The following is a 26,890-nucleotide window of genomic DNA, read 5'->3' as shown; positions in this document are numbered from 1 at the left end:
TATCTTATCAGATTGACCTCTGCTTGTATAATTATAGTTTTCATTGTTTAGCTGTACGTCTCCCTTTGTATAATTATGGTGTTTGTCGTTTACTGTACACATCCCCCTTTTGCATAATCATGGTGTTCTTTCTTTACTGTACACGCAGGGGTGGGGATGAAGGGTATATAAGACGTGGAACCAAAGTGCTTGGAGATTGCCTCCTCAGATATCCGTGGGTGTCTGTTGTCGATGCTCTCTCGCTCATGAGAGAGATTGCAATAAATATCTTTTCTCTCTGTGCTCCAGTGTTGGTTTCATTTTGTATTCCGGACCCGTGGACTATAGAGTGACCCTGCACCTTTGGGTGGTCTTCCAGGAGACCCCCCAAATCCACGTGGGATAGAGTTCCATAGGGCTGGGGCCAGGGACCTGAACGAGCGCCTACAGGCTCTGCTCCTGCGCACCCTAGGAGAGCAGGCCAGATGCAGGCCTGCGGAGCGCAGTGCCCGCGGTGGAACATATGGCGTGCAGAGCCACTGCAGTATCTGGGGTGCCTGACCGTGTAAGATCTTGTGGATGGTGCAGAGTTTTGAACTGAACTCTCTGTTCGATAGGCAACCAGTGTAATTGGTGCAGGAGAGGAGATGTATTACAGTGCTTAGGAGGGAAAAGAGAATGCGGGAAGCCGCATTCTGTGCCCTTTGAAGTCTCTTTGTGACAGTTTTATTTACGCCCAGTAGCAGTCCGTTGCATTAGTCAAAAAGTGACAGTACCAACGATTGAATGATCACTTGTCAGGTAGAAGCGTTAAAAAACCCTAGGATAGGTTTCAGACCGTGTAGGTGGTCAAAGCATGTGCCTGCCACTTTTTGGGCGTGAAGCTCGAACGAGAGGTAGTTGTCCAGCAGGACCCCCAGATTTTTAACTGCGCTTTTCGGTTTGGGAGGAGAGCCCAGTGCAGCAGGCCATCACTGTTGGTCCCATTTATAGGGATCCTGGCCTACCAGAAGCAGCTCAGTTTTTGAAGGATTAAGTTGAAGATAGTTATCAACCATCCAGTCTGAAATGGCCAGGATGTCTTCATGGAATTTCAGTTGGGTCTTAGGCTGGGTTATTGGTGAGAGTGAACATCAATTGTGTGTTGTCCGCGTATGATATCATATTAATCTTCCGGGCTTTAGCAAAGAGGTCTAGAGGACGGACGTACACGTTAAACAACGTGGGGCTCAGAGCGGAGCCTTGGGGGACACCACTACTGAGGGGATAGGTACTGGACCGGTAGGGAGAGGCGTGGATCTGGAAGGAGCGATCGGATAGAAAAGACGCAAACCAGGCCATGATCTTACCAGTGACCCCGATCTCCCTGAGTCATTGGTGCAAACTCTCATGGGAGACTGTGTCGAATGCCACACTTCGATCGAGTAAAATCAGTGCCGAGGTGTTGCCCAAGTCCAGTGATGCCCTCAGCTGCTCTGTAACTGCCAACAGGGCAGATTCCGTGCCATGCTTAGGCCGGAACCCGTTTATTGACTTGTCTAGGATTTCATTATCTTCCTAATACTCAGTCAGGATGGTATTCCTGCCTGACAGAAGTCCATGAAAGGTACTTTGAGTGCCTGGACAGTGGTAACAGCTTTGGCCCTGGAAAATTGAGCCTGTAAGCCATCTGGTGGTTGCTTTTGTCTACAGTTCACAGCAGATGTTTCTGCTAAGAACAATCTTTAGGGAGCTGACCAGTTTTCCACTGCTTTGCCCTTCATTCCTACTAAAAACCCTACAAAGAATGATTGTCCACTTGATGTTCCTTGGTACAATCGATACAGAAACTCCAATCTCTTAAGATCCAACAAATCTAATTGCTTGCTCCTCAGAAAGAGGTGGTGGGGTAAATAATGTCAGAAGGAGGACAGCCTGACCAAAACGAAAAAGAATAACTACTTTAGGTAGAAATGCAGCCCAGGTCCTTAAAACCGACTCATCAGGAAAGAAGGTGGTGTCAGGATGATGTTATGGCAATAAGAAAGGCTGTCTTTAAGGTCAGAAGTCTAAAGGGACAACTATTCAATGGCTCATAATGGGTGCACATGAAGTGCCAAAAGAGCAGCTAAGAAGTCATTAACAGCACCCAAAGCAAGTCCTTGCCGGGCTAAGGACTGAAAGAACAATAAAACATCAGAAAACTTTGCCTGCAAAGGGTCAAATTGTTGGGTGCTGCACCAATCCACAAATTGGTCCCAATAGCTAGCATAGACTGATTTTGTGAAGGGATACCTTGCCACCACAATGACAACAATGACTTCAGGTTGCAGGTTGAAGGAGGTCAAATGTCACAGCTCAATCTCCAAGCATGGAGATGAATAGTGTGTAGGCCCGGGTGAAACACCCTGCCTTGCTGCTGCGACAGAAGATGGCCCTAGAGCAGCAGCTTGATAGGAGGACAGATGTCGAGGAGTTACGGGTACAACATTCTCATGACATTTATGGGGCCTCTAGGATGACTTGGGCCTGGTCGTACCTGATCTTCAGAATTTAGGGCAGGGGATGCAGTGGTGGGAAGGCATATAGGAGTCTTGAGCTCCAGTCCAGGGAACGCGTTTGAGCGAGAGCTACTTTAGAAACTATGGCATGTGGACATGCGGATATTGCGCGTTTTCAGCGGTAGCGAAAAGTTCAAACCAGGGTCCTCCCCGTTGGTGGGAGACTGCCTCTGCCACCTCCGGATGAAACTGCCATTCATGATCCCCTAGGTGCCTACAGCGGAGTTTGTCTGCCCTGGCGTTTAAAGTTCCTACCAGGCAGTTCACCGCAAGACCTTGTAGTCCAACCACTTCTAGAGGTGCAGAGCCTCTTGGCAGAAGACCCAGGAGCTCAATCCCACTTGTTGCGTTACCACATGGCAGTGATGCTGTTCGTGAGCACCTGCACCAGCCTCTCTTTATTGGTAAGCAAGAAGGCCTTTAACGCCAAGGCAATCACCCTCAACTCCAACAGAACATGTGGAGTCTAGTCTCCACTGGAGACTAGAGTCCTCATATCTCCACCTCTCCCAGATCACTTCCCAAATGCAGCAGTGACACATTCATGACCAACGTCCACTCTGGGTGGGGTAAGGACGGGGACCTGTCACTGACCCAATCACGGTCCAGTATCCACCAATGCAGATCTTTTGCAGTCTCTTCCAAAATCTAGATATAATTCAACAGACTTCCCGAAGGCTGTGCCTACTAGGATTTGACGTCCCACTGTAGAGCCAGCATGAGCTATTTGGCAAGGTCAACCAACAGGATGCAGGAGGCCAGCATTCCCAGCAGCCTCAGAGTCAATAGCACTGAGATCCAGGACCCAGGATAAAACATCAGGATCATAGACCTAATGTCCTGGACTATCCGCTCTGGGTGAAGGGCCCTGTGCAATCGAGCTGGTAGGTTCTCCACAAAGCCTCTCCACATTGGAATCTGCAAGCTTGAGAAGCAGCTCCATGGCACTCTAAGGGGCCCATTAACTTTTAGCAATGTATCAGACAGATTTCTGAAAGCCAATATGAGACTCTGATTTACATTTAATGTTTATGCTTTACACACCATCACCAGAGTTGGGAGACTAGAACATAGAAATACCGGATTGTACAGACAAGAATCAATTCCTAGGGTAGGTAAGTGCGCTTAAACAAGGCCCTGATGAACTACGATTGACTCGTAGGAGCACATATAGCATGAAACATTAACCCGGTTTTAAGAACGGAAGGCTCATTGTCCCCTTGGTGGTTCTTAGTCTTGTTTTAAATCTTGGCATGAGTGTCCTGTGAATAAAAGTACGTTTTATTGATAACCCACCGCCAATTTTAATCTTCTCTCTCAATCTACCACACCCACTTCCGAGCTAGTACGAGTTCAAAAGATCTCCAAACAGTCCCCCGCCCCCTCCAAAATGGGCACGCTAGGCATTGCAGCACCCTTTTCGCGAGAATCAAGGCCTGATGATGAACTTCAGTGGGTGAGGGCCTGTGCATCCTGAAGTGGATGCTTTCAAATGTTGGACCTGAAGTACTAAGACATGAGATGTGATTATATATTTAGGGAACAGCAAAGCCACACAGACAATTTAGAAAAGAAAGGGGGGGCACGTGCTGAACAGACCAATTTTCCCTCAACCCTTTCTAGTCTTTGGACTGGAAGCACACACCACCTCCAGCTTGAGATGCTACACACTTAGGAATTAAAGGGGGCTCATATGTTCCTAACAAAATAGCTAAAACTGAAGAAGCGTAAAAACAATGGATTGCAGCAAAGAGCCAGCTATAGAGTAGAGGGGAACAACAAGGCAAGCAAGTTTGTGCACTCGTGTCTTACGGATGACCCATTCCAAGACGCTGTGGAAATATTCTGCGCCAGTGCCACTTTGTTTGCATCTCGACCTGCTGTTGGGGAGGAAATAGTCTCCTACCTTTCTCTTTAGTCAGAGGGAACCAGACCATACATTCGCCTCCTTCTGCACTGTAGATTCTATCCAGCTGGACTGCATGAGCTCAGTGATTAAGGTTGGCATGGATATCTGAACTGGTATCAAGGTACAAGGTAGCGTGTGGCTGCCAAGAGCGTGTTGAGCGCTCGCTGCTGGCGCATTTTTAAAACTTTATTATTTCTTTTTTGGTCTGTTGGGACCCTGTGTTTTACTGCCCCTTACCTGCACATTTAATCGTGAATTCACCGTCGCTTGGCGGGTCCGGTGCTTGGGGTGGGCCGCCATCTTGGGGTGGGGTGGAGGAGACTGCATCCGCCAGCGCTTCACTGCGCAGGTCACATCGACGGAACGCCTACTTAAAGCTCCTCCCCTAGCGTAGCGGGCGCGCCTTCGCGTGGCCGGAGTCGTGCCAGAGTCCTGCCCGTCTGCGCCCGTCCGCGCTAAGGCCGTGCGGGAGGCTGCGGGTAAGTGGACTGTGGAATGCGAGGCACTTGATGGGCGCAGTGATGATCACATACTCCAGAGAGAGTTTGTGTGCTATTGGCCGGACTATACATCGGTGCAGGTTTTCTCCTGTTCATCCTCTTTGTGGCCCGTTTCAGTGCCCCTGTAACGGATGGGTGCTTGACCGTCCGGGGATTGTCCTCCGGAGGGGTCGGACAGCTGCCCCCCTGCTAAGAGCCTGCCATCTCATCTGCGGGTCTTGAATTTGAATGTTAGATCATTATCGAAACACTATCAAGATATCTACGATCTTATTGAGGATGAAGCGCCCGATGTCTTTGCCATTACTGAGACCTGGTTGCAGGATGCGGATGCAGCGATTATTAATTTAGCTTGCCCCCCGGGGTATGTTATGTACACCTTAAACCGGTCATCGAGAGGTGGGGGTATAGCCCTAATAGTCAGGTCCTGCTTTGCCTGCGTCTGGAGGAGCCTTAGCATCGCCGGCTGCGAGAGCGCCGCCTTTAAAATCTCGGTCAGCCCCCACTTTACGTTCTCTGGGATGGTTGTATATCGTCCACCGGGTAGTGATGTGGCGTCCAGAAATTTATTCCCCGATGTTGTTAGTACATTAGCCATGGGCTGTGCTAATTATTCCATCCTGGGAGATCTGAACCTACATTTTGATATCTCTACTAACCCGACGATACGCAGCATCCTGGCTGACCTAGAGGCTCTCCAGCTTACCCAGCTGGTATCTCAGCCCACTCATGTAGGGTGCCATATTCTGGACCCCTATTTTACCAATCTGGCTGAGACAAAGGTTATTTCCATCTCTCCGCTTGGGTGGACAGACCACTTTTTGGTGACCATCTACTGCCCATTGCCAGTGATCTCCTCCATCCCCTCGGTCAGAAGGGTATCCAGGAGACACTGGAACAAACTCAGGCTGGAGGACCTTCACCGTCTTCTAGCGGTAGAGCCATTGGGCCCACTGAACGATGTGGAAGCAGGCTATGACCAGTTCTGCACTTGGATTTCCAGGGCCTTGGACTCTCTGATTCCCATTGTTTCGAGTAAACTTAGTACCAGAGAGTCGAGTCCTTGGTACGACGGTACTCTGCGTGCCTTGAAGGGAGTCTGCAGACGGATGGAGAGAGCATGGCGGAGGACGTATGACGCGGATTTGAAAGCTGCATATGTCGCCTCAGTCAGGATCTACCACCGGGCTATTTGCAAGGCCCGTGCGGCATTTTATGCTGCAGAATTTCGGAATAGCTTAAACCCGTCAAAGGCTATATTCAAGGCCGTGAAAGATCTTTTGGCGAAGCGGACTTCCTCTGTGGATTCGGGGCCCTTATCCCACTGTGAGTCTCTGGCATCGTATTTTCTGGGAAAGGTCCAGGCTATTTATCGGACATTCCCTAGCACAGGGACTGACCTGGGAGTCTTAGATGGGGCTTTAAGCCACCATACCTTGCATTCTTTCCCTCCCCTACTCCCAGAAGGGTTTGACAAACTTGCGTTAAAGGTCAAGTCTGGCTCTCCGTTGGATCCAGTAAGATCTGCTCTTTTTAGAGATCAGGCCTTCTTGGGACGCTCGGCTGTTTGCTCTTTGGTCAACCTTTCATTGGAGTCAGGGGTAGTTCCAACAAAATGGAAGCAGGCGGTGGTTTCCCCAATACTTAAGAAGCCCACCCTGGACCCCTTGAAGCCCGAAAGTTACCGCCCGATCTCTTTGCTGCCCTGGCCAGCGAAGATAATGGAGGCCCACGTCAATCTGGCCTTGTCGGGACACTTGGTCTGGTCCAATGCCCTTGACCCCACACAGAATGGCTTCCGTGCTGGGCACAGCACGGAAACTGCCCTTCTTGTGATGGTAGAGCATCTGCGAGCGGTATTGGATACTGGTCAGACGGCGGCGCTGATATTATTAGATCTCAGCGCCGCCTTTGACACGGTGTCCCACAGTATCTTGCTGCACCGGCTTGCGGAGATTGGTGTCAAGGGCCAGGCACTGAAGTGGTTCCGCTCCTTTCTTGATGGCCGATCCTTTTGTGTGGCCACCCCTCCCTTCAAGTCCAACTTTCAGCCGCTGGCCATGGGGGTTCCGCAGGGATCCTCGCTGAGCCCCACGTTATTTAACCTATACGTGAGACCGCTGGCTGAAGTCGCTAGGCAGTGGGGCCTTACCTTGGTCTCATATGCCGACGACACTCAGCTGGCGGTTACCCTCAGCGGGGACGCGGAATATGATGCCCCCAGGTTTCAGAATGGACTGAAGGCGGTGGCTACCTGGCTGACAGGGAACTGTCTCCAGCTTAATGCCACCAAGACTGAGGTGATGATCATCGGAAAGAGAGTGGAACTATGGGGCGACCAATGGTGGCCGGCTGAGTTGGGACCTCTGCCTACTCCTGTATCGGAATTGAAAAACTTGGGAGTTTGGCTGGATGCTGGTCTCACGTTTGTGGGCCACACCAAGAAAACAGCAGCATGCTGTTTTGGACTTCTTAGGGGTTTAAGACCTGCCCTTAAGTTTTTTGACGCCCCAACCAGGCAGCTGGTAATCCAGGCTACTATCATCTCGCGCCTGGATTATGCCAGCTCTCTCCTGGTGGGAGCCAACCTGGCCGAAATTACCCGCCTACAACGGGTACAAAATGCTGCGGCCAGAGCAATTGTAGGCTTGCCCAGATTTTGCTCTGTGTCTAACGTTCTTAGCTCCTTGCACTGGCTGCCAGTGAGGAAGAGAATTCATTTTAAAATTCTGTGCCTGGCTTTTAAAATTTTGAAAGGCATAGGCCCCCAAATTATGTCTAGTTTTCTGTCTTTTTATGTACCCACCCGTACTCTTCGGTCTCAAGGTCAGGCTCTAGCCGTAGTTCCCAGATTCAGGCTTTGTCGGGCGGGCGGACGCTCTTTTAGTGTTAAGGCTGCAACCCTTTGGAACTCCCTCCCGGCTGAAATCCGCCTGTTGGAGGACCTTATGCTTTTCCGGAAAGCTATTAAGACTTTCTTGTTTTAAAATGCTCTTCCGGGGTCTCAATTATTAGTTTCTGTTATGTTATGCCCTATCTTGTCACTGCGCCAGGACGCTCCTTCGCTGGAGCAGCTGTGCGCATAATAAAAATCAATAACATAACATAACATATCAGGAAATCACCGGCCTTGAATACCAGACCCAATTGCATCAAGTGCCTTGCCTCTACAGTGGCTCACTTTTGTATGACATGTTTACAAACATGGCAGAAAAAAAGTGTTTGCATTTAGATATGATAGAGGTTGTTACTCAAGTTCTACTTTGGCTGGGCAGCCCATCTTATCAGTGCACCTCATGTAGGCCTTTATCAGTGAACAAAGAAGGGGCTAAGCCTCCAGCCAAGATGATAGCAAATCGCCTTCTATTGCATGGAGTATCTGGTGTACTCAGATAAAATTGGTTCTTGTCCATGTCACAACAGTTTCACCACGTTCCACTTGCCTTAGCATTGCACTCGGATGGTCCACTAGCCCTCCAGCTTGTTGACTTTTAGAAGGCTTTCTAATTGGTCAGCCTATACTAGCATTTGGTGAGTTATGGAGAAGGGGATTTGAGAGAAGTTTTGCGTTTTATGCACGTTTCCATTATACATATCCAACTGCCAGGATTGGAGCACACCATGTACTACCCACTTCATTCCCCTTTGACCAGGGAACAAGGCAGGAATTCTTTCCATTGTTCAAATATCTGACATGCTTATCCAACACTGCTACAGTGAACAATGCAGAGTCCTGGCTAACAGCTGTATATAGTGCAATAAGTGCACCAGAGGATGGATGGTCAGAATGGGTTTAACTGGAAAGGCCCATCTTTAGTGTCAATCCTGATGACCATCGAGCAAGAGTGGGGTTCTGCTAGATTTCTCAGGCCACTTTCAATACATCCAGTTTCAAGGAAAGTCCACGCTATTCTAAAGAACTAGAATTATCCTTCAAGATAAAAAAAAACTGCTCTGAAAGAATCTGTAGGATTATAAATCCAAGTCTGCAAACGACGGCGGATATTTATTATTTACGTTCACCTTTGCCGTCGTATGTTAGACTCCACTACCCACCCACCCAGCCCCACCCCTTCTCCGCCTCACTGCCCCACAGCATTACCTCTGCGAGCCGCACTGCCCCACAGAGAACGCAGTCGTCCACCAAGCCACCAGACCCAGCATTGCTTTCAGGATGGAGCGATTTGAATTTCACACATTTCTAAACCCACCGATTCTCCCAACCTCCCCCATGCCTAGGGTGACCAGGCGTCCTGGATTTGCCAGGACGGTTCCCGCTTTTCACCAGCTGTCCGGGCAGATTTCAAGAAATGTAGCTCATGTCCCGGTTTTTGGAGACGGTCGACTAAAAACGGGGAGAGGTGTTTTTTTATGTTTTACAAAGTGGGGATAGTTAGCAGTTGTTCCAAGAAAGCAATTTAATTCACAGGCAAGCTACTGGGTTTAAAAATAGCATCTTATGTATGTTCTTACTGCCTGTTTTTTAATTCTCTGCTGAGGAGCGCTGTCATTCTGTTTGCTCGCTTGATGTAAAATTATAGTCCTTCTATTTTTGTGAATGCCCCGGTTTTTTGCTTTAAAATTCTGGTCACCCTACCCATGCCCCCCACCCCCAACTACCTTACACTCGGCAGGAAACAAGCAGAAGTTACCTTGGTGTGCACCCAATGTCAGTTCCAATGAAATACACTGGAGAGTGTGGTAAAACCAAGGAAAATTCACACTTGCTTAGTTTGCATTCAGATATGGAGCACTGTGAAAGGCCCAGTGTTATTGACAGTTGTAGAAGAGCACCTAGAATAGGCAGAATATAATTTTACATAACATTGAATATAATATTGCTCTGTTTTGGTCATAAACATTCAAAAAAAAGAGAAAAAATTTGACATAGTATAGACACGGGTGATACAAGCAGCAAGAAGATGGAAGCCTTGCCGTTTAAACAAAGCTGGTAAATATGTGATATTAGTTTTCTACCAGCAAATTAGTATGGTGGATGGAGCTCAATTTACTCAAGTCAGTCATTTTCCAGGTTAGTTTAATCACACTCCAATTATTCCATGGGTCAAATGTTTTCTGTCACGAATGGAAAACCTCAGGCACGTTTCATTATTTTTGCCAATTATCAGAAAATAATATTTCTTTTATTTTGAAGAGCCCAAACAATGCTGACAAATTGGGGCAATGATCTCCCAAACTAAGCGCAATGTCTAGAATATTCTTATGGAATAATAATCTTCCACACTGTTGACAAATAACCATAGACACATTTCTTGAAAGTAACACACTGTTTTTTAGAAGTTTTCAAAATGTGTTATTCACATACAATCACTGACTGTGGGCCTGCTCGTGCCCTCCAGTGCTGACCCTCTGGAGTAAGACAGGACATGCAGGCAAGGCCTCACGGTGGCCCCGAGACTCGACCTCACCGTGCTGCCAACTCGCTGAGCCTTCAAGACAATCGCTGATGACGTGCAAAGGCAGCTTGGACTTGCTGGTGAGTGCTCCTCTCGCAACATGCAAAGGATAAATTGCCTCTAAACACCTGCACCACATTAAGGGGGACCTATAAAGACTATTAGGCACTAAACAGCTGGTTTTGGGGAGCACCCACTGAACAGAATTCACTTATGTGGCACCTTGTAATCTCATACGCCTTTTAACTGCTACTACATTACAGCCAATGGGAAAACATAGAACACAGTGAGCTAACATTCTACCTTTTACAGAGCGTGCAAACAAGTAGCAATACAAAAATAGCATACACTGCTACAGCTTGGAGGCTAGATCGGGCTTTTTATTTTTGTTTAGCAAATTCTTTGACCCTGCCAGCACACTCACTGACCCCCCACCCCCAAGCCACTCAGTTCACACTTCAGGTCTCGAGTTAATGAAGACAGCCTGGAAATGCAGCAAATTAACGTTGTTGCACTTCCAGGCCATCTTCATTTACATGTACTTTCAGAGGCATTTGCGCCCCCCTAGGGGTGTGCGCACCACAGTTTGAGGACCTCTGGTGTAAAACCTATCACAGCCAATTCACCAACTGACAGCTCTTCATAACTGGCCAACAAACACCAGAGAACTAAAAGGGCCATGGTTTGGGTGAGGATGGGGAACAAGTTATTGGCCTGTGAAATCCATGTGACTCAGGGGCGTAACACAGGCCCCCGCAGCCCTGCGGTGCGGGGGGGCCCCGTGCTCCAGGGGGCCCCATAACTGTGCAGAGCCAGCAAGCAAGGCTCTTCAAGTATTCAGGAATTAAATGTTGCGCAGGGCCTCCCCATTGATTAAATGGTGCCGTGCGCACGCCCGGGCCCCGGCCGGGCCTCTGAGGCTCTTCTTAAATAAATGGTGCGCAGTTGACTCTGCGTCTGCGCGGTCTTCAGCCACTATGATTAACATTATAGGCCTGAATAGAGCCTCATCCCATTCTAAGCCGCGCGCGCAAGGAGTTACATTTAAAATGAACAGTTGAAATTAAAATCAACTCTATACCACCCCCCCCCCCCCATGCACAGGCCTCCGTGGCCTGCCTCGCTCACTCGCTCAGCTATCTGCTGAAATGATGACCTCACCCAAACCACCCCCTCCCCCTCGCGCGCCTCGGCAAAACTTTCAGAGGGAAACACTCCTACCCGAGAGGCTAGCCATGCCGGTGATCTTTCTTCACTTAATCAAGTTGGGTGCATGCGTGCTCGTGATTCATGCCATATCTGTTCCAGTGACATTGAAATTTAAATGAAATGTGTCCTGAGGAACGACGCTAGACTTCTCGTCAATAAGGTAAGGTGGTGTGCCAAATTATTTTTATGTGCTAGTAATAAGAATTGGTTTACACTTCCCTTACACGAAAAGTGCTAACATGGGCTGTGCGCATCGTAAACACAGAAGCTTCAGTGTTCTTACTGAGCTGCATCCATAAAAAAAGTTCTTAGTAGAAAGATGAAAAGCGTGATCCGCGTCCACTGCAGACCTCTTCCCCTCACTGTTGAAGATATGGTTTTAAGAGGCATGCTTTCCTGAATTAAGTTGGGACAAAATGCGTTCCGTGAATATTTAAAGACATTTGTATTCAGGAAATGCTAAAGCGGGGAAGGTATTACATTGGCATAGAGGTGCTGTTTGTGCAGTTTGAAATGTACTGTGAAATACAGCTGCATATTAATTTAAAGTAAGTGTGTGTCTTGGATTATATAACGTGCACTGACACCCTGTGACAGTGTGCTTTATAGAAAGCGGCAATGATAAATGTGTAACTTCTAGACCGTTGAAGAAGAATGCTAAACTTAAACACTACGAGGCCTGCTGCACTAGATAGCTGGAGGCCTGCTGAGCAGTGAAAGCCTAAAACTCGAGCTAAGAGTCAGGCAGGCGTCTTGTACACACAGAGTCTGAGCCATGGGGTTGATGCCAAATTTGAGGCGGGCTGCACACAGAGTTTGAGGCCTGGGAGCACTGTATGCAGACTGACGCTTGCTACACACAGACGTCCAGCCGCATGTTGGCCGAGTCTGAATGATGAAGACTGAGGCATACTATTTAAGAAGGTTTGCTGCACACAGCTATACCATGCACACAGACGCAAGCCTCTGCATACACACAACGCAAGCCTCTGCATACACACAGCACCACACGGCTGCAGACTCTGTGGTGCCCGCTGCCACACACAGAACAAACTTGCAGTAAGACAGTAAGACCTGCGGCCAAAAAGGTAGTGCAATAACTGCTGGACAGTTTGAGGCCTTCTGCACACAGGGCCGAGACCTGATGCCTGCAGTGCTCTAAGTCAGGCAGAGATCAAGGGCACACCAAACTCAGCGGTCACTAGTCTGTCTGCACAGCTGTGTCACTCATTTAATTTAGTTTTAGAGGAGGGTGTTGGTGCGAGTTCTGATATTTACGTTTCCCTTGCTTTTTATCGCTTGATTATGCTAGCGAGAGAGTGTCACTCATAGTTGCTGAATGTCACTCATAATTACACTGAAATTATGAAAATGTCACATAGCAATCTGAAACCTTGGCAGCTATGTGAACTTGGAGGTGGAGGCCAGCTGCCTCACTGGTTTGTGGGTGGTGCCGGAATCATGGTTCTTGGCTGCCACGCAGCACTACTGATAGTTCCTGCTGCACGATCGCGTCACCCTTGTTGTGGGGAAAAATAATTATGACTGCTGGCGAATAATTATTTCCGAGGGGTAGCCGACAGAGTGACAGTGCTGCAGCCAGTAACAACACCATCACAGCGTCACACTGGTTGCAGCAGGAGGTACATAAGGCAGAGTTGTGGCACTGGCTGGTTCTCTTCACAGCTGTCCAGGGGTCTGCAGGACCAATGGGCCCTTTCCCCGTCAACCGCATAACACTTACTGACTCGAGCGTTAAAAAAACTGAGTAAAGAGGAGACAGCAGCAGCTGCAGTAAAAAACATTGAAATAAAGAGCAGGACGAGCTGGGTAAGTCTGCCCCCTCCCCGCCGCCACTAACAGAGCCACTGCATGTGTGCTAACCATATTATTACCTCCGTAATTCGTAGATATTTTTTTTTATAAAAATGCCTCTACATGCTTCCTCCCATTGCCTTTTCATGCCTCCTCGTGCGTTTTCAAGTACTCACTACTGTGGAGCCTTATCAGGGATGCAATGGTGTCTTGTTTATTCCGCTGTTAAAGAGGTCATGCTGCTGTGGATGGGTGTTTTTTTTTTTTAAGTTTTATTTTGAATAGAACAAGAAACACAATAAGGGCCACTGAGGTGCCGCACATTTCCCCACGCAGGGGGCACAGGCAAAAATCAAAGAGCAGGGCAATCTCATAGTAGCATAGGCATGACTAATCCGAAAGCACTGAGCCAGATTCAGAAGTTCATAAAGCAGTAGGTCCGACGAGCCTAACAACGGCCATCTTGCGGTGTAGAGGCGGGGTACAGGTGCTATCAGGCCCATGATCCTGCGTATCCCAGTCGGATATGCTATGAATCCAACAGCATGCACCTCAGTAAACCCAAGAACCAAAAGAAGTTAAAAACCCCCCCCCCTTCACCCCCCCGTGTTGGTGACTCCATACATACCCACATACGTTCAGTCATTCACACTAGATTTGAAAGAGGTGTAGTGACCTCAAGGATGCCGGACATACAGCCGACGGTAACCCCTTAGAAAGGAAGGCAACCAGGGGGCCCCACAGGAACTTGAAGTTCTTGAAATTACCGAGGAAGATGTCCGCCATTCTTTCCAAGCTTAGAAGCTTCCAAAGTCGTGCGTGCCACAGAGAGATTGCTGGTGCCTCTTTCCGTTTCCAAGCAGCGGCCAACGTGAGCTTGGCCGCCCCTAGACAAAGCCACAAAATCTTTTTGTCCGCTCGTGTCTGGTGCTCAAGGCCTGGGTCACGCAGGCCCAACAAAACAGAAGCCATAGAGTCCTCTATGGGATACTGAAGAATGTCCCTGATGTGCGAGAGGATTTCCTCCCAGTACGGCCGGATCACAGGACAATCCCACCAGATGTGGCGAAAGTCCCCGAGAAACCCACAACCCCTCCAACATTTGTCGGAGGTGGCCGGGTAAATGCGGTGGAGCCTGGTTGGGCATAAATACCATTGCATAAGTGTCTTGATATGGGCTTCTCTCAGGTGTAGCGAGTGGTTAAACTTAGCCATGTCCCGCCATAGCGCCGCCCACTCAGCCTCGGAAATATCTCTCCCCACCATCTCCTCCCACTGCTCCATATAGCGAGGCCTAGGCGTTATTGCCGACTTAAGTAAAAGCTGATACAGGAAGGAGATAACACCCTTCATGGCAGACGTTCGCAGCAGGAAGGCATCAAATGGTGTTGGAGGTCTCGTGGCTGCCTCCAGTATCCCTGGCGAAGTGGCCCAATGCAACAGCTGTACATGACGATATCGTTCGGTTGGGGGGACCCGGTAATCCCTCATACAGTTAGCAAAGGTAAGGGGATCTGTGCCGTGAAACAGGTGGGTCAAGGCCCTGCATCCCCCCTCCCTCCAGGCATCAAATGCCCCCTCTCTAAGCGCCGGCAGGAAGGCCGGATTGAAGTGCAAGGGTGTGAACGGCGAGGGGAACGTTGTCCAACGTTCATCCGTAGCCAAGGTGTCCCACACCTTCAGTGTAGTACCCGTGGGGGTACTGATATATGCGTTCAGTGGGCGGTCCTTCCTCGGCTTCCAAGCCAAGTCCCATACTGACCTGCCAGCCACGCTTCGGTCCATGTGCAGCCAATGTTTTTCTGATGTTTGCTGCGACCATTCCACCAGAACCCGCAGCTGCGCCGCCTTGTAATAGAGCGGCAAGTCCGGAAGCCCCACCTCGCCTTCGGACCGGGGTCGGCGCAGGACTACAAAGGAAAAACGCGCCCGACCCCCCCTGCCAAACAAATCGCAGTATCTGAGTCTTGAGCCGCCGAAAAAAATCGCTGTCTAGCGGAATGGGCAGAGCCTGGGATAGGTACAAATATTTAGGGAGGATATCCATTTTAATAGCATGGATCCTACCCAGCCATGACAAAAATGTTGGTTTCCACCTGTCCAATTCAGCTCGGGTCTTTGCTAGTAGGGGCGGGAAGTTAGCCGAGAACAGTTTGCCCACTGTTGGAGTCAGATGGATCCCCAGATAGACAATTGAACTAGCGGCCCAGGCTAACGGTGTCAAGGGTCTCACTCGGTCCGCCTCTGCCTGTGAGAAAGTAAGATTCAGAATATATGACTTGCTATAGTTGACCTTGAAGCCAGCCACCTCATCATATTGTAACAAGAGCTCCCTAATGCAAGGCAACGAGTGTTCCGGGTCGGCTACAGAGAATAAAACATCGTCCGCGAAGAGCGTGATTTTATGTTGCTCTCCCGTGAACGGTATGCCCTGAACACCCTCATGTTCTCGAACCGCCATCGCCAAGGGTTCAATGCTCAACGCGAACAAGAGGGGGGAGAGGGGGCATCCCTGTCTGGTGCCCCTGGAGTGCTGAAAGAACGCCGACATATGGCCATTCACCGCTACTCGAGACCTGGGACTGCAAAAATTGGCCCTCACCATGGTGATAAACTTTTCCGAAAAACCGAAAGCCGACAGCGTATTGAACAGGAAGCCCCAATCCACCCGATCGAAAGCCTTTTCGGCGTCTAGCCCCACAAGAACCGCCGGTATGCGGAACCTGACCGCCTTTTCAATTAGGTGCACCACCCTGCGTGTATTATCGTGAGTCTGACGCCCCTTGATGAACCCGGATTGGTCAGGGTGTATAATCGCTGGCATCAAGTCCTGCAACCTATGCGCCAGGATCGCTGAGTATAATTTAGCGTCGATGTTGAGTAGCGCTATAGGGCGGAATGAGGCGCATTGGGCAGGGTCTTTCCCTGGCTTCGGTAAGACCGTGATCACCTCCTCCGCCAGAGAGCCCGTTGAGGACCCGGACACGGCCATGTCATTAAAAAGGGACACTAGAAAATCACACAATTCGGTGGCATACGACTTGTAAAAGACAGCTGTATAGCCATCAGGCCCCGGTGCCTTGTGTAATTTTAGATTCTTGATGGCTTCAAGGACCTCCTCCCTGGTGATCGGGGCCTCCAACAACTCATTCCATTCCCTAGATATCTGTGGGAGGGGCAGGCGCCGCAAATACTCCCTCTGGGCTTCCGCCCCGAGCCTGTCCCCTGCGTAGAGGTCTGCATAGAAGCGGCTAAAAATGGCCGCTTTCGTTTCATCTCGATGCTGCAACACACCCGCCGAGTCCCGGATACCTCCAATATATTCACGTTCCCTCCTGTCCCGCAGTTGACGCGCCAGGTGCCTACCCACCTTGTTCCCACAAGAGTAAGACTGCCGTCCTAACCGCAATAGCGTGAGTTCGGCCCTGTTATTGTAATGGGCTCTCAGTTTCCCTCTGACCGCCGTCAATGGTCGGAGGGTCACTCTCGAGGGGTTGAGTTTGTGAGCCTGTTTGAGGGTCGCCACCTCAGCCTCTAGGTCCTCCCGGTGCTTCCGCCGCAGCCTATTGAGATGAGCGTTGAGACCCAGGCACGTGCCCCTGACCGATGCCTTAAAGGCGTCCCAAGTGTTGGAGACCGAGGTATCAGACGAGGGATTAAGCTCAAAAAACTCCCTAATGGCTGCCCGTAGCGCCTTATTAGAGGTATCATCCCTGACCACCGAGGCCGGGAAGTACCAATTCCGCTGTCCGGCACCAGATGGCGACCAACGGAGGTGGAGCACCAGCAAACTGTGGTCCGAGACTGAAAGAGGAAGAATGGTGGCGTCAAGGACATCTCCTCTAAGAGCCTGCCCGTGGAAGACGTGGTCCAAGCGGGAGTAGGAATGGTGTACATGAGAGAAGAATGTGTAATCCCGGGAGGTAGGATGAGAAAAACGCCACCCATCAATCAACCCCAGCTCCCCGATCAATTGCTGAGAGGCGGTGGAAAACACACCCGTGTCGGCCCTATGGCCCCCAGAGCTATCCACATTCTTATCCCACACCAAGTTGAAGTCCCCCATAAGGAACAAGTGCCCCTCGACAAAGTCACCGACTTTCTGCAACCAGGTTGAGTAGAAACTTATTTTGACCAGAATTGGGGAGATACACTACCACAAAGGTGCACAACCGCCCCTGTACAAACCCCTTTACCATCAGCCATCGGCCATCCTTATCATTGCGCACTTCTACAGGTTGGAAATGCAGTGCAGCGCGGAAAATGAGGGCCACCCCTCTATGTTTCGTGTTGGCAGAAGATCTGTATATAAGGGGGTACGCCCTATGCCGAAGGCGCAGCTCATCCTTCCGTGCTAGATGAGTTTCTTGGAGCCCCACAATATCCAGCTGATGGTCCGTCACATACTTCCAGACCTTCTGCCGCTTCTGCGGCGAATTCAGTCCCTTAACGTTCCAGGTCCCTATGCTAACAGGCATAAATAAGTGATAGACCAGGACTCTCTACAACCACCCCATGATGCACCCCTCCCGCACCCAGGAGCCCTCCAGTCAAAAGGAATGTCAAAGGGCAATCCAAGATTCCCCCCCAGGCACCCCCCATCCAACATGAAGCCTTCAGTAACCCTGGCGATAAGCCCTCCCACCCCGCGCCAGCTCCGAACAACCGCAAACACCCCTGCCAGCCATGCACTCGAACCCCCCTGCCACCACCACGGAACCCCCAAGCACCCCTCTCCCCAGACCCCCCGCAAACAAAGGAAATAACTCAACACACTGAAACTGAACAATTTCCTCTTCAGCTCCAGTAGACCATAGTTCGTAAGGGCCCCTCTGGATTGGGAGCGGGGTAGGGGTACCAGCTCAGTGACCCCCAAGGCCACGGTCCGGGGTGTCACCTCCAAAAGTACAATCAAACCCCCGGAGCCTATAGGCCAGTGCCTCTCCGGCGCCAAACCACCAGCAGGTCAGGGATCATGCCGCTCCAGTGCTTAGCTGAGAGTCTGCTAGAGTCGCCGAGGCCACAATGCCACCGCATCTCCCCTTTCCTGCAAACTGGCAGCGCGGTCCGGCCACCGCCGGTCCGGAGATGAGCCGACTCTGTGCCAGGATGAAGAACGATGCCGCCTCCTTGATGGCGAGTTGCTCGCCCCCTGAGAGGGCGCGATGTCGTCCAGGCCCAGAAGATCCTTCGCCACCTGGAGAGAGCGAATCTGTGCCAGCCTATTCTGCCAGCGGAAGATGATACGGAAGGGGTGCCCCCATGAGTAGGAGATGTTGCGTTCCCGCAGGAAGGAGGTCACGGGAAGGAACTCCCTTCTCTTCTGTAGCGTGGATGCTGCTAGATCCTGGTAGAGCTGCGGACGTTGGTCCCTAAATTGCAGAGACGTAATAGCTCTGGCCTTACACAGGATGCGTTCTTTCACTTGAAAATCGTGCACACAAACGAGAATGTCCGGAGGGGGCCCCGCTCCTCGCCTGGGCAACCCCACTCTGTGCACTCTATCCATCCGTACTTCCTGCACATCATCCTCATCTAGAATCTGCAAAAACAGGGCCTGAACATACCCACGCAGATCCCCCGCCTCACTGTCCCACGGCACCGCTCGGATGCGGATGTTATTCCTTCGTGAGCGGTTCTCCAAGTCCTCCGCGTTGGCCTGCAGATCCAGGTTCTGTTCCGTGAGACGGATGATGTCTTGCTGTAGTTGGTGCACATCGTTCGCTACGCTCAGGTCGTGATCCACCAGCGTCGCCACCCTCTCGCCAATTCCATCCACATCTCTCCGCACCTCCCGAAGGTCCGACGCCAGTTGTGCGCGTAGTTCAGAAATGTCCTCTTTAATGGAGGCGAAGAGTTCAGACATAAAAGCCTTAGTTGCAGGAGCCTCATCCTCTGACTGCTTTGACGAGCCACTAGCTCCCGGAGAGGCCGGTTGCTGCGAAGATATAGAGGTACCATCCTTCCCCGGCCGCCCCTTCCGTAGCGTGTTGGACATTGTGGAGCTTCGGTGGTAGCACGCGGCTAAGGCGGCCCCTCTCCCGCCAGATACAAAGATGGAAAGCCTCTATGGGATCCCCTGGACCGTAGGTCGCGTGACTCTCCCTTCCGGTCAGTCCGTCCAGGGGTACGGCCTCTTCCTCCACGGCCGAGGTCACCTCAAGATCCTCACTGCAGGCAGTTACCCGCGTAAAAGTCCTTCAACATACACTCCGTGCTAGGAGAGAGAGCGGGGAATATCCATCGCGTGGCCCCAATGCCGGGCAAGTATGAATGTGCACAGTCGATGCAGGGCCTCCCCTCGCACTCATACCAGGCCCAGGGGGCGAGCGAGACCAGCAGATCCGTAGCCACCGGGCCCAGCCAGGAAAGCCCAATCAAAAATGGCGCCGCGGGGTCTCCCGCCACGGCGCGTGCAGTCAGCGGTCGATACGATGTCCCCTTGGCAGAAGCTCACACGTGGCCGGGGCCGGGTCCTGGGCCCCCCGCGAGCAAAGCCCAGTAATCCGCCGGTGCCAGAACCCCGCGTCCGTAGTGCCCCTCCGACTCTCCTCCTGAACTACAGCACGTCTCGAGCTGTAGAGATCCCGGCTGAAGTAAGCAGTTCTCAGGGTAGTGTGGGCAGCATTGCTATCCTGGGCCTCCGCATACCCTAGTCCCGGCCCACAGCAACAACATCCGTCTCCGGACCTCCCCCGGGCCTGCGCTGAGAAGACCCCCGCTCCAGACGTGAGACCCCCAGGTCGGAGGGCCCACGACCGCCGTAGCACCTCTCCCGCTGGTCCACGGTGCACTCAACTTCAGGGCCCGGCCTCACCTTCTCGCCGGGCCAGCGTACCCAGGGCCGGCATCCCTCGCTCTGCTCCGTCACCAGCCGCACCTTTCTCTTCGGCCGGGCCGACTCCCCTCGGGCAGCAGGAGATCGGGTCACTCCCCCGGTAGCCGCTCTGGTGCCTCCGACCTCCCCCACGGGCGTCCGCTCCTGGCGGCTCTCAGCTCCCTCCGCTGCCGGCCCCACCTCCTCGCTCCAGGCCCAGCGCTACCGCCTTCCTCCTCCGGCAGACTCAGGCGTCCAGGGCAGCCTCGTCCCCACTGGAGCCGCGCGCCTCGCTCCCCGCCAGGAATCAGGTAGATCGGGAGCAAACGAGGCTGACGCGGTACTTCTCCCCTGCGCTCAGGGGCCGGCTCCTCCCTCACTCGAGGCCGGTGCTCACAGGCCGCAAGTCTCCACGGCTCCTCAGGCCGTTGCAGGCGCCACACCGCCCCTCCGACAGCACCGGACCGCACCCCCAGGTGCCGGTGACCTCCGCTGTCCACCGGAGGCTGGTCAGTCCACCCTGGACCGTGCTGGACAATGCTGAGCTAGGCTGGCGCCGCAGAGGCACGAAAGAGCGTCCTACTCCGCCGCCATCTTGGCCACGCCCCCTGGATGGGTGTTTTTGAGGAGGCACACGTAGGCCTGCGAGTGCCACTAATCTATCACTGTCTATCTCAGCCCGCAGAAACTGGATAATTAACACAACCCAGCGAGGAGAGATCACACTGCCTACAACTCTGTCCACTCCAACCGAGTCAGGCTGGGACAGAAATTAGGCGCAGGCACCAAAATAAAAATGCCTCACTAAGTGACTAGACCAATGCTTGCAAATTTTGCCAGGTTTCAGGCACATCATACAAGCGTTTTGCAAGGCATGGGACACTTAATGAACTTGAGCCATGTTGTGTTTGTTTTAATAACAGGCAAATCAACAGTGAAAAGAAGATAAAATAGGGCCACAGACGGACAAAAAAACAGCGCACACACTGAAATAACAGGCCAGGCCTTCGGGCACTGTCTAGTTGCCCAATATGCCAGACCGACCTTGGCTCAGACACACCTTTCAATTCCAGCCTGCTTCTTTGGCCCGTGACCCTCCTTCCCAGCCTGGCCTAAGATCACATAGCTCAAGTGGTGAAGAGCTGACCTGACAAATTAAGCAAAATCAAAGAGAAAAGCATTCTTTTACATTAGTCTCATGAAATATTCTATTGATTAATGCAATCACTAAATTTTGGCCTAGTTGGCGCAGTGGTGGATAGTTGGCGCAGTGGTGTATTCTACTGCTCCAATGTCCCATGAGCGACTGAAAGCACTAGATTATGCACATTGAAAGTCTGAAGCAGGTTAAAATTGGAACCTTGACACAGAGTCTGCATTCTACTGCTCCAATTTCCCATGAGCGTCTGAAAGCACTAGCCATTGTTACGTCTTTATTGCTTGATTTTGCTTGTGAGAAAGTGTCACTCATAGGCATGATATGTCACTCATAATTCCACTGAAATTATGAAAATGTCACACACAAGCAATCTGAAACCTTTGCAGCTATGCTAAACAGCTGGGAGCAACAGCATTCCGACGCACGAGACTGTACTATTATTGAGGAAAGCTGGGTTCATCAGCATTGGCATTTGAAGCGCGTTGTAAAGGGAGGTGCGTGTCTGGTATGAGCATGGAGAAAAGCATTGATAAGAGCTGCGATGGTACTCTACTGAGCTTGCTACGTCCTTCCTCAGTGGTTAAAGATCGTAAGGGTTCTGTTGTGTTGCACCCTGAGCTTGCTACGTCCTTCCTCAGTGGTTATGGATATGCAAGTTTCCCTGTTGTATTATAATCCAACTTCGATTACTCCTTCAGTGGTTGAGGAATCATCCATGTTGTATCGTGGTCCATTTGTGTTTCCTCCTTCATGGGTTGAGCATCCATCCTTCCATTTAAGTTTATGTGTGGCTATCATGTACTCTGTAGTCCCATATTTGTGGGTTTGAAGGTTTTGTTATGAAGTTATTTGTATTACCTGTGAATGTGTGCAGTGGGAGGTATGATAATTGTATTTACCTGCCTTGATCATTTCTGAGTTTGGATATTCATAGGACTTATTGATTGTTTTACTTTCCATCTTACGTCCTTTTGTATTTTCATTTATTTTTCTAAGGGGTAGAGATGTGTTGTAACCTGAGGTTGGTATAATGCATCCTCTACATAGTTTATCAGTTCCCTGCTGCTCAGCCTGGGAATGTGTGAATGTGTTGGAATGTTGATGAGTGCCAGTGCCTGAAAGAGTGCCAGTTGGAGAGAGTGGGCTGAGCAGTGAGGATGCTGCTCCTGATGGGGCATTTATCTAAATCCTGTAACCTAAGAGACATCTTCTGCAATAAATCTACATTTTGTAACCTATGTGAACTAGCTACCTTATTTACAATACAATCAAGGGTGTAACACAGGCCCCCGCAGCCCTCGCGATGCCAGGGGCCCCGCGCTCCAGGGTCCCCCTCATTCAGCGGAGCCAGAAAGTAAGCCTCTTCAAGTCTTCATGAATTTAATGGTGCGCAGGGCCTCCCCATAAATTAAATGGTGCGCACATGCCACAGCCTATTCATTAATTAAATGGTGCAGTGCGCACGCCCTGCCAGCCTCTGTGTTCTGGGTGTGGTATTCACCTGGTAGCAGCGCTGAGTCGCCTTTCTCCATCTTCGAGCTGCTCTAGCCGCTCTATCCTTGTTGTGGGGATGGCTCTTTCTCGGCATCCTACCACAGCACGCAAAGCGCACCACACGGGGTCGAAACCTGCTAGCCATGTGACACTTGTCACGGTATGTTGAAGTATTGCTGCACGTGCTATTTTACCCCAGCCACACAGCTCGGTACTGAAAAAAAACATAGCAGAAACCTATGCACTGTAGGGAGAAGGGTAAAAGGGGGAGTGAGGGGGGCAGAAAAGAGGGGGTCGTGAGCGACAGTTCTGAAGAACGGCATAGAGAGGGGTGGAATTAATAACAGTTTATACATCAATTTAAAAACAGTTTCAGACAAATTGAAAGCAAGAAACACTCCGGTTCTTTTCATCAAAAGAGAAAGAAAATGACCATCTCATAGACTAGAAACACTGATTGGTGTGAGGACGAGAACCCTCGGACACCTTTCGGTAAAGCTTGCGCTATATAAAACTGTATTAAATAAATAAATATGAAAAACATCTACCATGGATTATTTAATATGGCGTGGCTACTCCCCCTGCATGGGAGTGGCTCTTGAGAGTGATCACCCTATTGGCGCAGTAGAGGTGGGCGAGCCAACAAATTAACGGGGAGGGCCGAGCCAAGGGTCTTGCTTGCAAGACTGGTGCTAGGCATGAGCAGCGTGGGCAGTTGCTCAGGGCCCCGTGCTCAGCACACTAGCATGGGGTATCGCACCTGTGCTGCAGCTCTATGCCAGCATTTGTAAAGCACACAGCTACCTCCTGCGGAGGTGTCCCGGCACTGGGGGCCATCGGGAAGATTAAGCAAGCTATTGCCCAGAGTCACATGGTGCTGGGCTAACCTGCCACCGGTGCCGGGGATTGAACCGTGAACCCTGTGGTCCGGAGTTAGGCACCCTGTCCGCTGCACCACACCTCTTCCACGAGGCCCTCCAGGGGAGAGGCACCTCTCTCCTGGGCCTGGCAGGCATGAGTAGTGCTGGGAGGAGTAGTAAAAGGTGCCCCCTTCTCCCCTGGGCCTTGCAGCCCCACACCATAGCTTCGAGCCCAGTACACATTTAGCAGTTTGGCCTGCAAATGGCGATCCTATCCCGACTGCCCACTCAAAGGCATAGCATGATGCCAATTGTCCTTCATTTTGGCACCCTCGCAGTTTCAATGGACAATCAGCTTTCTTTCAGCTCTTTATGAACTGTGAAAGGGTCAGCTTGTCCGTGGCAGGCAGGGAGGGAGGCATTGCCGCACAGGTGGGGTCCTGCCCCTTGCAGGTTCAGAAGCACCTTCAGCATTTGAGATGCAAACTGGCTTGAATGAGCGATTGAAACCAATTATTTTTGCAGTTTTATACAGCACGAACTTGGCCTGAAGATATTGGGGTGCTTTACAAGAGATTTGGCTACATTACACAAGGACACATTCATGAGACATTAAGTGATTTGCTAAGAATACCTATTGATGTTGAGCCAATGCGAAGACTCAAACCTGGTTCCCCATTCAGAAGCTCTGGCCTAATACCACATTCTGTCTCCTCCTCTACCACAGTGGCTTAACACAGGCCCCAGCAGCCCCTGCGGAGCGGAGGGCCCTCAAGCTGTAGGGCACCCACTCAGCGCAGATCTCTGGCCTGAGAGCTCCTGATTCGGGGGGGCCCTCAAATGTATCTTGCAGGGGGCACCCTCATGCTTCGTTAAGCCACTGATGTGACTGAGTGCCTGAGGCTACCATAGTCTCGGCAGTTAGTTACTCAAGGCTAGTTACTCAAAGACCAGTGAAATCTGTCAAGTCCAGGGGTGAATGGCATCCCAAGTGGGGAAATGTTGAACTGACGATCTAATAAGAGAAGACCATCAAAGCAAGAGGAAAGCAAGGACCTCCTACCTACGGGAGCCGAACAAGAGATAAAATGGCAAACTATGAACAAGCATTTGCAATGCAATAGGTCTCGCATTATTTAAGTTTGAGCTATTATTATTGTAAATGGCAATGTTTTTTGCTTTATGCTATAGTTTTCTTATGTACATAAAAAGCTACATATAAAGTATTTGTTGTTAAAATTATTTATGCAGTATTTAAATTTGTTTGCATAAAAGAATTTTTTTTGCAGTAGTTACGTTTTGTTTTTATAAAAAGGGACATATAAAATATGTTGCATATTGACATATAATAATGCAGCCCACCTATGACTTATGCAGCAGCAAAATGGCGTCTTCTGCATGATTATAGCCCCTCCCCTCCACATAATTCATCACTTGCCAAATAATGTATCACTTGCCACATAATTCATCGCTTGCCACATAATTTATCACTTGCCACATAATTCATGACACATAATTTATCACTTGCCACATAATGTATCACTTGCCACATAATTCATCGCTTGCCACATAATGTATCACTTGCCACATAATTCATCGCTTGCCACATAATGTATCACTTGCCACATAATTCATGACACAATTTATCACTAGCCACATAATTTATCACTAGCAAAATAATTTATCACTTGCCACATAATTCATCGCTTGCCACATAATTCATCGCTTGCCACATAATTCATCGCTTGCCACATAATGTATCACTTGCCACATAATTCATGACACATAACCAGAAAATGCATAGAGAAAGATTGCTCGTTTAAAAAATCCCATAGGCATGCCACGTCTCCATAACCTAATTATGTATCTACCACCTTTTGAGCTGTGTGCCAAGTTCAGCAATTGCACTTCACACTGCTACGTGATAAAGGACCAGTGCACTTTTACACTTCAGTTATCAGTAATCATAGTGCACGGAGTATGCGTTATGCCTCAATGTTCCAACAGCTGCAGAACCTACATAGCACTGACTACTTGATTATATATATATATATATATATATATATATATATATATATATATATATATATATATAATATATATTTGTATTTATTTAGTTTTCTCTCTCTCTCGAGGACACTGCATGGCACACTGAGCAAGTGCTACAGTGGATATTCTGCACTGCACTCGTCTCTTTAATGCATTACAAAGCACTCTCTTATGCAGCCCGTTCCCACATGCTTCTGTCTCAGACCATTCTTAGGCAAAGCACCGCACCCCTAAGCTTTTGCGTATCCTAAGTGTGTGTAAATTGGGGGTCCTTTGAGGGGGAGCCTATTGAACTCAATTGAAGCATTTTTGGAAGGCGAGGAGGTTCCTCTGTGACCCTGTTGAAGTCCAAGGAAGGCATTGCTCGTTTGGAAGGTGAAGATGAGTCTAAGGTGTGTGGGACACCCCCCAAAATGAGGGTGAGTTGAAATGTATCACAGACAGAGTTCTTGAGTTCCCCATGGTCGTGAGTAAGTCATCAATTCAAGGATTTCCTTTGCATGCTGGGACTTGCAGTCCGGTTTACCCCTCCATAAAAAGAACTATTTTAAGTCCCAAAAAGCAAAGGAAAAACTTGGGCCGGGTGACCCACTGAAACATAGACTTAGGAAACTTGACAGCTCTGCATAACCTCCGCTCTTGCATTCCCTTCTCTGCCTCTTCTTGCAAGCCTGCATTGTCCCACTGTCTGTTTATTACAGCCCGGGTCTTTTCATGCACTCCCAGCCGACACACCCCTCCTCCTCTCCCACAACCCCCTTTCTTTCCCCACAGTCACCTTCTTGCTGCCGGCTCCCCTGACCGCCGCCGCCTTGTCGTAGATGTGACATTTGAGGACGGTGCTGCCCACGTCCACTGCCAGCACGTACCGGCCGTGCCCCTGGTAGCCATTCCTCTGCAGCGGCTCCATCCTCTCCCCGAGGTGGCCGGCCCCGGAGTCCACCCCAATCTGCCTTCCGGTTCCCAAGCCTTAAGCATACACTTATGATGCTACGGGTACTAGGTTTCAGTCTGCATCCACGTGACACCGGTTGTGGCCGGAGGAAAAGGGAGGCAGAATAAGAGAAGGAGATTTCCTCACGATCATCTAGTGGCAAACAAATAAGATTTGGATATCACACCACCGCTTACATGTCTAACCG

General features: G+C 50.2%; 1 protein-coding gene across 4 annotated transcripts in view; it reads right to left on the bottom strand.

Moving 5' to 3' along the window:
• The window catches only part of SRCAP (Snf2 related CREBBP activator protein), a 1,816,344-nt gene that overhangs the window by 1,708,682 nt on the left and 80,772 nt on the right, over positions 1-26,890 (bottom strand). The window lies entirely within an intron of this gene.

This window comes from Lissotriton helveticus, chromosome 7 (assembly GCF_964261635.1).
Source record: "Lissotriton helveticus chromosome 7, aLisHel1.1, whole genome shotgun sequence".
In the NCBI taxonomy this organism is placed as follows: domain Eukaryota; kingdom Metazoa; phylum Chordata; class Amphibia; order Caudata; family Salamandridae; genus Lissotriton; species Lissotriton helveticus.
The sequence above is the reverse complement of the archived record's forward strand: the minus strand, read 5'-3'. Positions and strand labels throughout refer to the sequence as shown.